Here is a 10,869-nt window from a genome sequence, read left to right as displayed (position 1 = left end):
TTTCACCATGTTGACCAGGATGGTCTCGATCTCTTGACCTCGTGATCCACCCGCCTCAGCCTCCCACAGTGCTGGGATTACAGGCTTGAGCCACCGCGCCCGGCCCGGATCAAGGCCTTTCTAGAAAAACCCCGAATGTACACAGGATTGGAAAAAGAACAACAACAAAAAAAGATCCCTAATGACCAGACACAAGCAATTCAGATCCAGGTTCAAGTTATTCTTGTTAGTAAGGGGAACAACACTTGAACCCAGGAGGTGGAGGCTGCACTGAGCTGAGATGGCACCACTGCACTCCAGCCAGGGCAACAGAACAAGACTCGTCTCAAAAATAAATAAATAAATAAATATTAGTAATTAAGTTAATAATCTGTTTTGTTTTTTTTTTAAGTGGATCCCCACTTTGGGTTCAAGCAATTCTCCTGCCTCAGCCTCCCGAGAACTGGGATTACAGGCGTGTGCCACCACACCTGGCTAATTTTTGTATTTTTAGTAGGGATGGGGTTTCACCATGTTGGCCATGAACTGGTCTTGAACTCCTGACATCAAGTGATTCACCTGCCTTGACCTCCTAAAGTGAGAGGATTACAGGCTAGAGCCACCCTGCCCAGCCAATAATCTGTATTTTTCTATAATATGCACATTTATCTGTGTTTAATCAAACAAAAAAGCAGTGGCTGGGCGTGGCTCACGCCTGTAATCCCAGCACTTTGGGAGGCTGAGGGGGGTAGACCAAGAGGCCAACATGGTGAAACCTCATCTCAACTAAAAATACAAAAATTAGCCGGTCATGGTGGTGCACAACTATAGTCCCAGATACTTGGGAGGCTGAGGCAAGAGAATTGCTTGAACCCAAGAGGCAGAGGTTGCAATAAGCGGAGATTGCACCAATGCACTCCAGCCTGGCGACAGAGTGAGACTCTGTCCCCCACCAAGAACAAGAAAAAGAAAATAAGAGTGATAAAACATGTGGTAAAGTTTTGGAAACTTTTGTTTCAATTTTATATATTTATGTGTGTTGGGTCATGATGGGTAAGATGTGTTTCCCAATGTGTGTCCTGGTTTTACAGTTTCTTCAATTTTTGCAAATATGCAAAAATCATTAATTTGCACAACAAACGATTATTGAACACCTACACTATCGTGCTGGTGAGGCATCAGCGTGCTATACAGAACAGAAGGGAATAAAAACACTTGGTCTCTACCCTTGTAGAATCCTTACAGTGTAGAAACAATCAAATAATCACATACATATATAATTATAAACTGCTAAGTGTTAGGGAAAAATACAGGGAATTAAGATAGATCCTCATTAGGGAAGCTGATTTAGATTGGGGGAGAGAAATGAGTAACAGGTCAGGTTTCTCTGAGGAAGTACATTCAAGTAGAGATAAGAAATCTATATGAAAAGGAGGAAAATGAGAGGAAAAGTCATCCAGGCAAAAAACACAGCACATTCAGGAAGGCTGTATACAATATGAAGAAAAGCCAATGGGTAGAGAGAAAATGTAGAACCATCTAGATAAGACTTGGGCGGGGCTTGGGATAAAAAGAGATACCAATGGAATTTTAAATATCCTGAGGACTAGGAGAATAATCCAATAGGCATTTTTTAAGATCAGGCTGAAAAGAGATTGGAGGGAGGCTGGAGTGCAAACAAGGATGATGCACTGGAGGTGGAGACAAGTGAATTGATCCCCACAATATTATTCCTGAAGCAGAAATGACAAGGCATAGTGATACTTTGGATGTGGAGGCTAAGGAACCATGAAGTGTTGCATAACTCATAATGAAATGAGTGAGCAATGAAATGAGATGAGATATATGAGAAATCCCAGAGAAGCAAAGCTGAGAAGAAAGATCCGAGTTCCATTTGTTATAGTTAACAAGTAAAGATGCCAAATTAATACCTGGAACTGGATGGAGATATAAAAAAAGAAGTCATTAGCAAAAAGGCTTTCATGACTCATCATTCTGCTCCTTAAATATCCACCCATACTAACATACAAATACAAACCCTGAAGAATCCAGAATAAATTTGACTTTATGCGGTAGCAGTTCATAAATACCATAGTAGCTGAAATACCATGTGTATCTGAACAGTATGCAGAGCAACAATATAATATTCACACTCTTAAAATAATCCATTTCCACGAAATCATAGGGAATCAAGTGTCCACTGTGTTCAATGCTATCCACATCTGACAGTATATGGCACATAGTACAAGCTAATCTACTGAAGAAATGTATCCACTACTATGCAGAATAAATCACCAATCAAAAATAAAACAAATGGCAGGCATGGTTGCTCATACCTGTAATCCTAGCACTTTGGGAGGCTGAGGCAGGAGGATCATGAGGTCAGGAGATAGAGACCATTCTGGCTAACATGTTAGCCGCTGGGATTACATGTGCCTGCCATCACGCCTGGCTAATTTTTTGTATTATTTTAGTAAGGACTGGGTTTCACAATGTTGGTCAGGCTGGTCTTGAACTTCTGACCTCATGATCCACCCACCTCGGCCTCCCAAAGTGCTGGGATTACAGGCATGAGCCACCACGCCGGCCTCACTATAGATATTTTTGTTAGAACCACTCTCCGTGCATGCATGAGGGTAGGGAGGGGAGAGAGATACACAAGTAATGGCATGACTGGTTAAGACTATGAAGGAGACTACAGAACGCTGCTATGGCCAGTGTGCAGGACTGAAGTAAGTGACAACTCAGCTAAGCCTTCTTGTTAGAAAATCTGAAGGATGAGACAGAATCAACCAGACAAGGAAGTGCAGTTGGGGTAACAGCCCAGGCAGAGTGAACAACAGCATGGGCAGAGTACCAAGCCCATTCAGGGAACTGGGAATAAAGATGAGTTTGGTAGTAAGGAGACTGGCTGGGCAAAGTCAAACACAAAACTGAGGATTAGGACTTGTTCCTTAGAAAAAGCAGCCTTGAAGCAGGAGCAGGGGGGATTGGCTCCTTAAAGAAACGATTCTGGGCCAGATGCGGTGGCTCATGCCTGTAATCCTAGCACTTTGGGAGGCCGAGATGGGTGGATCACCTGAGGTCAGGAGTTCAAAACCAGCCTGGCCATCATGGTGAAACCTCATCTAAAAAAAAAAAAAGAAAGAAAGAACGAGGCCGGGCGCGGTGGCTCAAGCCTGTAATCCCAGCACTTTGGGAGGCCGAGATGGGTGGATCACGAGGTCAAGAGATCGAGACCATCCTGGTAAACATGGTGAAACCCCGTCTCTACTAAAACTACAAAAAATTAGCTGGGCATGGTGGCACGTGCCTGTAGTCCCAGCTACTCAGGAGGCTGAGGCAGGAGAATTGCCTGAACCCAGGAGGCGGAGGTTGCGGTGAGCTGAGATTGCGCCATTGCACTCCAGCCTGGGTAACAAGAGCGAAACTCCGTCTCAAAAAAAATAAATAAATAAAATAAACAATATATGAAAGAGAAAAGCAGTAAAAGACTGAAAAAATTTAATTCATCTAAATATAATTTTTTTTAAAAAGGCTATTCATGCTTACCAACAAACAAGGGAAAGGTTACAGTCACAATTCTGATATGTGCTAACTTGTACCATGCACATCACCAAACTGTTTTGAGGAGAAAGTCAGATGAATTTAAAATCCCCNAAAAAAAAAAAAAAAAGAAAGAAAGAACGAAACAATTCTGATTGCTTATATGGGGAAAGGATTAGGCCCAGCAAGTGTAGATTTAGAAGACTGTAACTCCCGCAAGGGTAGGGAGGATGAGGAAGCAGAGACTCTTTGGGGACTAGGGGAGTTAAAAAAAAAAACAATGACCTAATATTTTTAATTTATATCTTAGGCTCCACAAAATGGTCTAGATTTGTAGGGATAAAAAAGATACAACAACTTTAATTATGATACACCTCCTAACAAATTCATATCAGAATTAGAGCTTGTGGGCCAGGTACAGTGGCTCACACCTGTCATCCCAGAACTTTGGGAGGCCAAGGCAAGGGGATCACTTGAGCCCAGAAGTTTGAGATTAGCCAGGGAAACACACTGAGACTCCATCTCTACAAAAAGAAATTATTTTAATTAAAAAAAAAAAAAAAAAAAAATCTGAGTGACGGCACCAAGAGAAAAAAAAGAAAACAAGAGGTTGGGGAGAAGCATTAAATAATATTTGATCCGGGCACAGTGGCTCATGCCTGTAAACTCAGCACTTTGGGAGGCCGAGGCAGGCGGATCACAAGGTCAGGAGTTTGAGATTAGCCTGGCCAACATAGTGAAACTCCATCTCTACTAAAAAATGCAAAAATTAGCCAGGCATGGTATTGGGCACCTGCAATCTCAGCTACTTGGGAGACTGAGGCAGTAGAATCGCTTGAATCCAGAAGGCGTAGTAGGTTGCAATGACCCAAGATCACACCACTGCACTCCAGCCTAAGTGAAAGAGCAAAACTCCATTATCGAAACAAAAAATTTATATATATATACATAAAAACATTTAACAAAAGGGAACATAAATTTTTCAGTAGACATTGAGCTTAGTCAAAGCATAGAATGTACCTATCTTATCACTATATCCCTAATAAATATATAGCAAATAAGCAAATATCAAGATAATAACCACGAGCAGTATAAAGACTATGCTATCAGAAAGGTATGATCAGGCTGGGCTCAGTGGCTCACGCCTATAATCCTAGCACTTTAGGAGACTGAGGCAGGAGGACTGCTGGAGCCCAGGAGTTTGAGACCATCCTGGGCAACATGGCAACACCACAAATATTAGCCAGGCATGATTAGCCTCCTGTGCTCTGGCTCCTGATCACAGGCGACAGAGAGGTTGCAGTGAGCCAAGACTGTGCCACTGCTGCACTCCAGACTGGGCATCAGAGTTAGACTTTGTCTCCAAAAATAAAAAAGGAACAGATGATCTTAATAATGACATCCAGAGGCTGGGCACAGTGGTTCATGCCTGTAACCCCAGCACTCTGGAAGGCTGAGGTGGGTGGATCACCTGAAGTGAGGCATTTGAGAACAGCCTGGTTAACATGTTGAAACCCCATCTCCACAAAAATATAAAAATTAGCCAGGCATGATGGCAGGTGTCTGTAATCCCAGCTACTGGGTAGGCTGAGGTGGGAGAATTGCTTGCACCCAAGGGGTGGAGGTTGCAGTGAGCTGAATTCATGCCATTGCACTACAGCCTAGGCAACAGAGCGAGACTCTGTCTTTAAAAAAAAAAAAAAAAAAAGGAGAGGAAAATACAGCACTAGCCATAGGATAAAGCCCCACTTTAGAGAGCTGAACTTGGCAGTGGAACATGAAAAGGCCAACAGGCCCCTTCAAGGCTTCAGAGAGTATCACCCAAAACCAGCTATCCCTCCTTATGCATGCAGTCATTCAACAGAAAATTACATTAACCCAGAAATTACATTATATATATATATATACCCAAGAGTAAAGAAAACACATGTCCACAGGAAAACTAGTTCACAAATATTCATAGCTGCATTACTCAACCAAAAGCAGAAATAACACAAATTATATCAACTAATGAATAAACAAAATGTGATGTGCCCATAATAGAATATTAGCCATTAAAAGGAATGAAGTGGCTGGGCGAACTGGCTCACGTCTGTAATCCCAGCACTTTGGGAAGCAAAGGCAGGCGGATCACGAGGTCAGGAGTTTGAGACCAGTGTGATCAGCACAGTGAAACCCCATGTCTATTGAAAATACAAAAATTAGCTAGGCGTGATGGCACGCACCTGTAACCCCAGCTCCTCAGGAGGATGAGTCAGGAGAATCGCTTGAACCCAGGAAGTGGAGGTTGCAGTGAGCCAAGATCGCGCCACTGCACTCCAGCCTGGGTGACAGAGTCAAAGTCCGTCTAAAATAAATAAATAAGTAAATAAATGGAATTAAGTACTGGTAGGCTGCAACATGATGAACCCTAAAAAATATGCCAAGCAAAAGAAGTCACTCACAAAAGACCACATAGTGTATGACTCCATGTATATAAAATTTTCTTTTTCCTTTCTTTTTTTTTAAAAAGATGGGGTTTCACCATGTTGATCAGGCTGGTCTTGAACTCCCCACCTCAGGTGATCCGCCCGCCTTTGCCTCCAAAATTCTTGGATTACAGGCATAAACCACCATGCCCCGCCTAAAATTTTCAAAATAAGCTGGCCGCGGTGGCTCATCCCAGCACTTTGGGAGGCCAAGTCGGGTCGATCACAAGGTCAGCAGATGGAGACCATTCTGACCAATCTGGTAAAACCCTGTCTCTACTAAAATACAAAAATTAGCTGGGCATGGTGGTGTGCGCCTGTAATCCCAACTACTCCGGAGGCTGAGGCCAGAGAATCACTTCAATCCAAGAGGCAGAGGTTGCGGTGGGCCGAGATCGCCTCACTACACTCCAGCCTGGCGACAGAGCAAGACTCTGTCTCAAAAAAAAAATTTCCACAATAGCCAAATCTGTTGAGATGGCAGATTAGTGGTTGCCTAAGGATAGAAGGGGAGTATTCAAAAATACACTGTGGTAATAGCTGCACAAGCCTATTCATTTATTTACCAAAACCTATTTTTTATTTATTTTTAATTTTTACTATTTTTTTAATTTTTTTTTTTTTTTGGGAGTTTCACTCTGTCACCCAGATTGGAGTACAGTGGCCCATCTCGGCTCACTGCAACCTCCACCTCCTGGGTTCAAGAGATTCTTCTGCCTCAGCCTCCTGAGCAGCTGAGCATTACAGGCGCCCGCCACCATGCCCAGCTAATTTTTGTATTTTTAATAGAGACGGGGTTTCCCCATGTTGGCCAGTCTGGTCTTGAACTCTTGACCTCAGGTGGTCCACCCGCCTCAGCCTCCCAAAGTGGGATCACAGGTGTGAGCCACGGTGCCCGGCCTGATTTTTAACTTTATAAAAGCAACTGACTGTTAAAGTCTGTTAATAAAATAATTAAAGTCTGTCAATAAAACAAGTCTTTGATGTAAACTGTATTGTATTGCCAAGTTTTTTGGGTTACGGTAAAGTTTATTTGCAAACTTTTCATTACACTGAAATTGGGGAAAAAAGGACCTAAAAAATCCGAAACAGCTGTGTAATCCGTTTCAAAACAAAGTATGAGGGGGGCTGCGCCGAGGCCGGCAAGGTAAGAAAACAAACGATAATCGCAAAGGAGAACAGACTGCTACCCAGTAAAAACGGACCTTTAAAAATTAAAACCACTAGTTTTCAACCACAACTCTTCGAAATAAGAATATTAGTCACCGTTGCCATAGGAAACAGTAAAGCCAAGTTGCCCGGAATTTAAACATTTTTTTCAATACCGCAAACTAAAATGGGTGAAAATAGGGCAGAGTTTAGTGTGAATCTAAGTGGCCGGAACCTACCAGTAACTTTCACCGGGATAAAGGTGACGCTGCTTTTCTAACCTACACTTCCGAACCGTGCTTATGATAAATCACCTCTCGGGGTTAGTTTATTAAGTGCAAAAAAAAAGTTTACCCTCTCTCTTCCGGAAGAAGGAACCTGACAAAACCCCTCTCCGTATCGCCCACAATCAGAGCGAACCAGCGCAGGCTTGCACCGCGCAGCAAGGGGAGCCGAGCATCGAGTCCACGCGGAAAGCATCCGAATCCCGCCTGCTGGCTTTTCTGGCCAAGCACGGAGGAAAACCCCAAGCTCCAGCCTGCAGTCCCGGCCTGCCTGGCTCCCTCCTCCACGTCCCCACCCCACGCCACGTTCCGTGCCTGGCAGTCCACGCGCTCTGATCCAATTCGCATTTATTAAGCACCCGCTGTCTACACCGCATCATGGTTCCTCCAGGCACTGCAGGAAGAAATGCCCCATACCGGGGGAAAGAAACACCAAAAGGACAGCCGCGAGGGTTGAGGACGACCCCGAATGACGGGATGGCTGCCTGCTGCGACGGGTGGTCTGGAGACAAGCTCCCACCCTCACCACGCGGGTCATGACACTCCTGGGGAAGGGAGGGCCCCGAGGGGTGCACCAGGCCCGACCTTCCTGGAGTCAACCACAGACCGACCAGGGGCGGAAAGAGGTCCGCATCTCCTGAACGCCCGCGCGCTCCTGTGCCCCAAGAAGACGACCCCGACTCCGGATCCCGGGAGAACGGCGAGCTCGGGCACCGAACATCCTTAAGGGCCGGAGCGGGCTGTCACCAGCCCCCGCATCCCTCCCCTGCGGCCGCGGCCGGCCGCTCCCTCCCCAGGGTGACAGTCGCAGCAGTCACGGACGGACCGTCTCTGCCCCGGCGTCGCTGCTCGCCGGGACGCCCGCACCCCGGTGCCCCACGCGGAGGGGGGCAGTGCCGGGAAGACCTCCTCGGCCCCTCCCCCCGCCACGGCCCCCGGACTCCGGAAAAGCGGTTACCTGGCGCGCGGGTAGGGAGGAGAGCAGGACCCGGAGGAGGAGGATGAGAAGAAGACACTGGCCTCCGGCCCAGGGAGATTTGGGAAATTCGGAAGACTTGTTCCGCACTAGGTGACAGCTGTTCGCTGCGCACGCGCACAGGACCCCGGCCGCCTGCGCCGCGCCTCACCCTCCCGTCGAGGGGGTGGGCAGGAGGCAGCGGCGAAGACGCGCGCACCGCCCGCTCTCCCTGCGCGAGGGCGCGCGCGCCGTCACGTGACCACTGGGGCCCGCACTTGGTGAGTCACGTGAGCTTACAAACAGCTTAAAGGTGCCCGGCACCTTCTTGCCTTGGGCATAACTTCCGCGCTGTGGTTAACTTAGGCTTGCTGGCGCGCATCTTCTTGTTTTCTAGACACAGGCATGTCCCATTCTTTCCGGAGGGGGAAAATAAGCAGAAGGAGAAAACAGATGCATAGAACCTTGCCCCGAAGCGCCTGCTAGGGTCCCACTGAGCTGGACCTGATGCAGTCCACGCGCCACACGTCCTCCTGGGCCCCGAGTCGCACCTATGGCGGCCTCCGACGCGCAGACGTCATCGTGGCGTTGCCAGGGGTGGAGCCTCGGAATGCCTTGGAGAGCCTGGAGAGAAGGCAGGGACTCGCAGCTCTCTGGCGATGACAGCGCTCTGTACCGGTTCTGAGCCTCCTTCCCACAGTGGGAATTCCCCGATGGGCGAAGAGTGCCCGCCTATCCCAACGCTTTAACAAGTAACTCCGGAGCAGGAGCGTTTTGTCAGCTTCTGGAAGCGAAACTGTCCGGTGTTCAAGTCACCTACTCCGAGCACGTCCCGGCCCGCCCAAGTGTTCTCTTAAGATGGGTAGACACATAGGTGGCTCCAATAGGAATCCCGAGCTGGCGGTCCCTCCTAAACTAGAGCTGACAACAGTTTGGCCTGAATTGAAGTACCTAGAAATGCAGGTGCCTCCAGCGTCGGAGACTTAAGTTAACTTGCTACAACTTGTTGCTTCTCCTCTGTAACTTCGCCTTCCGAGGTGTCAGAAGGAACCAAACAAGACCTTAAGCCCCTGTACTGCCAAAGACAGATGGCTGAGCATCAGATGTTTTGCAAAGTTGAATGATTGTTTTTTAACTTCCAACAGAGCTCCCAGCTGGGTCCCTTGTGGTGTTTCCTCTAACGTCTTAGCTATGAAAGCCTGGGCATATCTTCACATTAGTGAGCAAAGCTGGGGTGTGTAATATGCTGAATTTTCTGTTATACTGATATCAGCTCTTTAAAAATATATCGACACTCGAGTTATACAAAAAGACAGTTGCAGGTGAAAAAAATTATATATATATCTCGACACCACTTTAACACACCGTTGTATTTGTTTCTCACTGGGATGAACATTGTGAGGACACGTGGAATGTGGTTAATTGAGCTAAGGCTAACAGGATTATTGGGTCACTATATTTCTTTTTCTTTTGAGACAGAGTCTTGCTCCGACAGCCAGGCTGGAGTGCAGTGGCATGATCTTGGCTCACTGCAACCTCCACCTCCCCGGTTCAAGCAATTCTCCTGCCTCAGCCTCCCAAGTAGCTGGGATTACAGGTGCCCACTACCACATCCGCCTAATTTTTGAATTTTTAGTAGAGTCAGGGTTTCACCATGTTGGTCAGGCTGGTCTTGAACTCCCGACCTCGTGATCTGCCCACCTTGGCCTCCCAACATGCTGGGATTACAGGCATGAGCCACTGCAGCCGGCCACACACACTTCTGAACTTCCCTAACATATACGCAACTGGGAATTTTCCAAATGTGTGCATGTATTGTCAGGATCCCAACCATCCTTACAAGTAAAATGGATAAGCTAAAATAATAAATATGCAATCTAACGTTTATTTAGAATTTACTGTGAGCTAGGCACTATCTTAAGAGCTTCACATATATTAACTAAACACTTATAATAATTCAACGAAGGCCAGGTATGGTGGCTCACGACTGTAATATCAGCACATTGAGAGGTCGAAGTGGGTGGATCACAAGGTCAAGAGATCAAGACCATCCTGGCCAACATGGTGAAACCCTGCCTCTACTAAAAATGCACAGATTAGCTGGGCATAGTGGCGCATGCCTGCAGTCCCAGCAACTCAGGAGGGTGAGGCAGGAGAATCACTTGAACCCAGGAGGCGGAGGTTGTGGTGAGCCGAGATCACGCCACTGCACTCCAGCCTGGTGACAGAGGGAGACTCTATCTCAAAAAAAAAAAAGAAATTCTATGAATAGGCACTAGTAATACCGCATTGTTACAGATGTGGAAACTGAAGCATAGAGATTAAGAAATATGGCCACAGTCAAGCAGCTAGGGTCCTTTAAAGCCATAAGCTATATTAGAATAGCAATCTGGTACACCAGAACAAAAAGTCTGGAAACCTGAAATCCATTTTCTTCACAATTTGCAGATGCACAAATAACATTTATTTTTTTTTTTTTTTTTTTTTT

At 46.3% G+C, this 10,869-nt stretch overlaps 1 protein-coding gene across 1 annotated transcript in view; it reads right to left on the bottom strand.

Annotated features, from left to right (window-relative positions):
- LOC108288095 (lysine-specific demethylase 4C-like) overlaps positions 1–9,669 on the bottom strand; it is a 51,769-nt gene extending 42,100 nt beyond the window's left edge. Inside the window, exon 1 of the mRNA XM_017506884.2 lies at positions 8,385–9,669. The gene's annotated coding sequence lies outside the window, so the exon portion shown is untranslated. The remainder of the gene's footprint in view (positions 1–8,384) is intronic.
- Between the last annotated feature and the right edge of the window lie 1,200 nt (positions 9,670–10,869).

Source organism: Cebus imitator, unplaced genomic scaffold (genome assembly GCF_001604975.1).
Source record: "Cebus imitator isolate Cc_AM_T3 unplaced genomic scaffold, Cebus_imitator-1.0 Scaffold364, whole genome shotgun sequence".
NCBI lineage: Eukaryota > Metazoa > Chordata > Mammalia > Primates > Cebidae > Cebus > Cebus imitator.
Note: the sequence above shows the minus strand (reverse complement) of the source record. Positions and strands in the feature narration are given on the sequence as shown.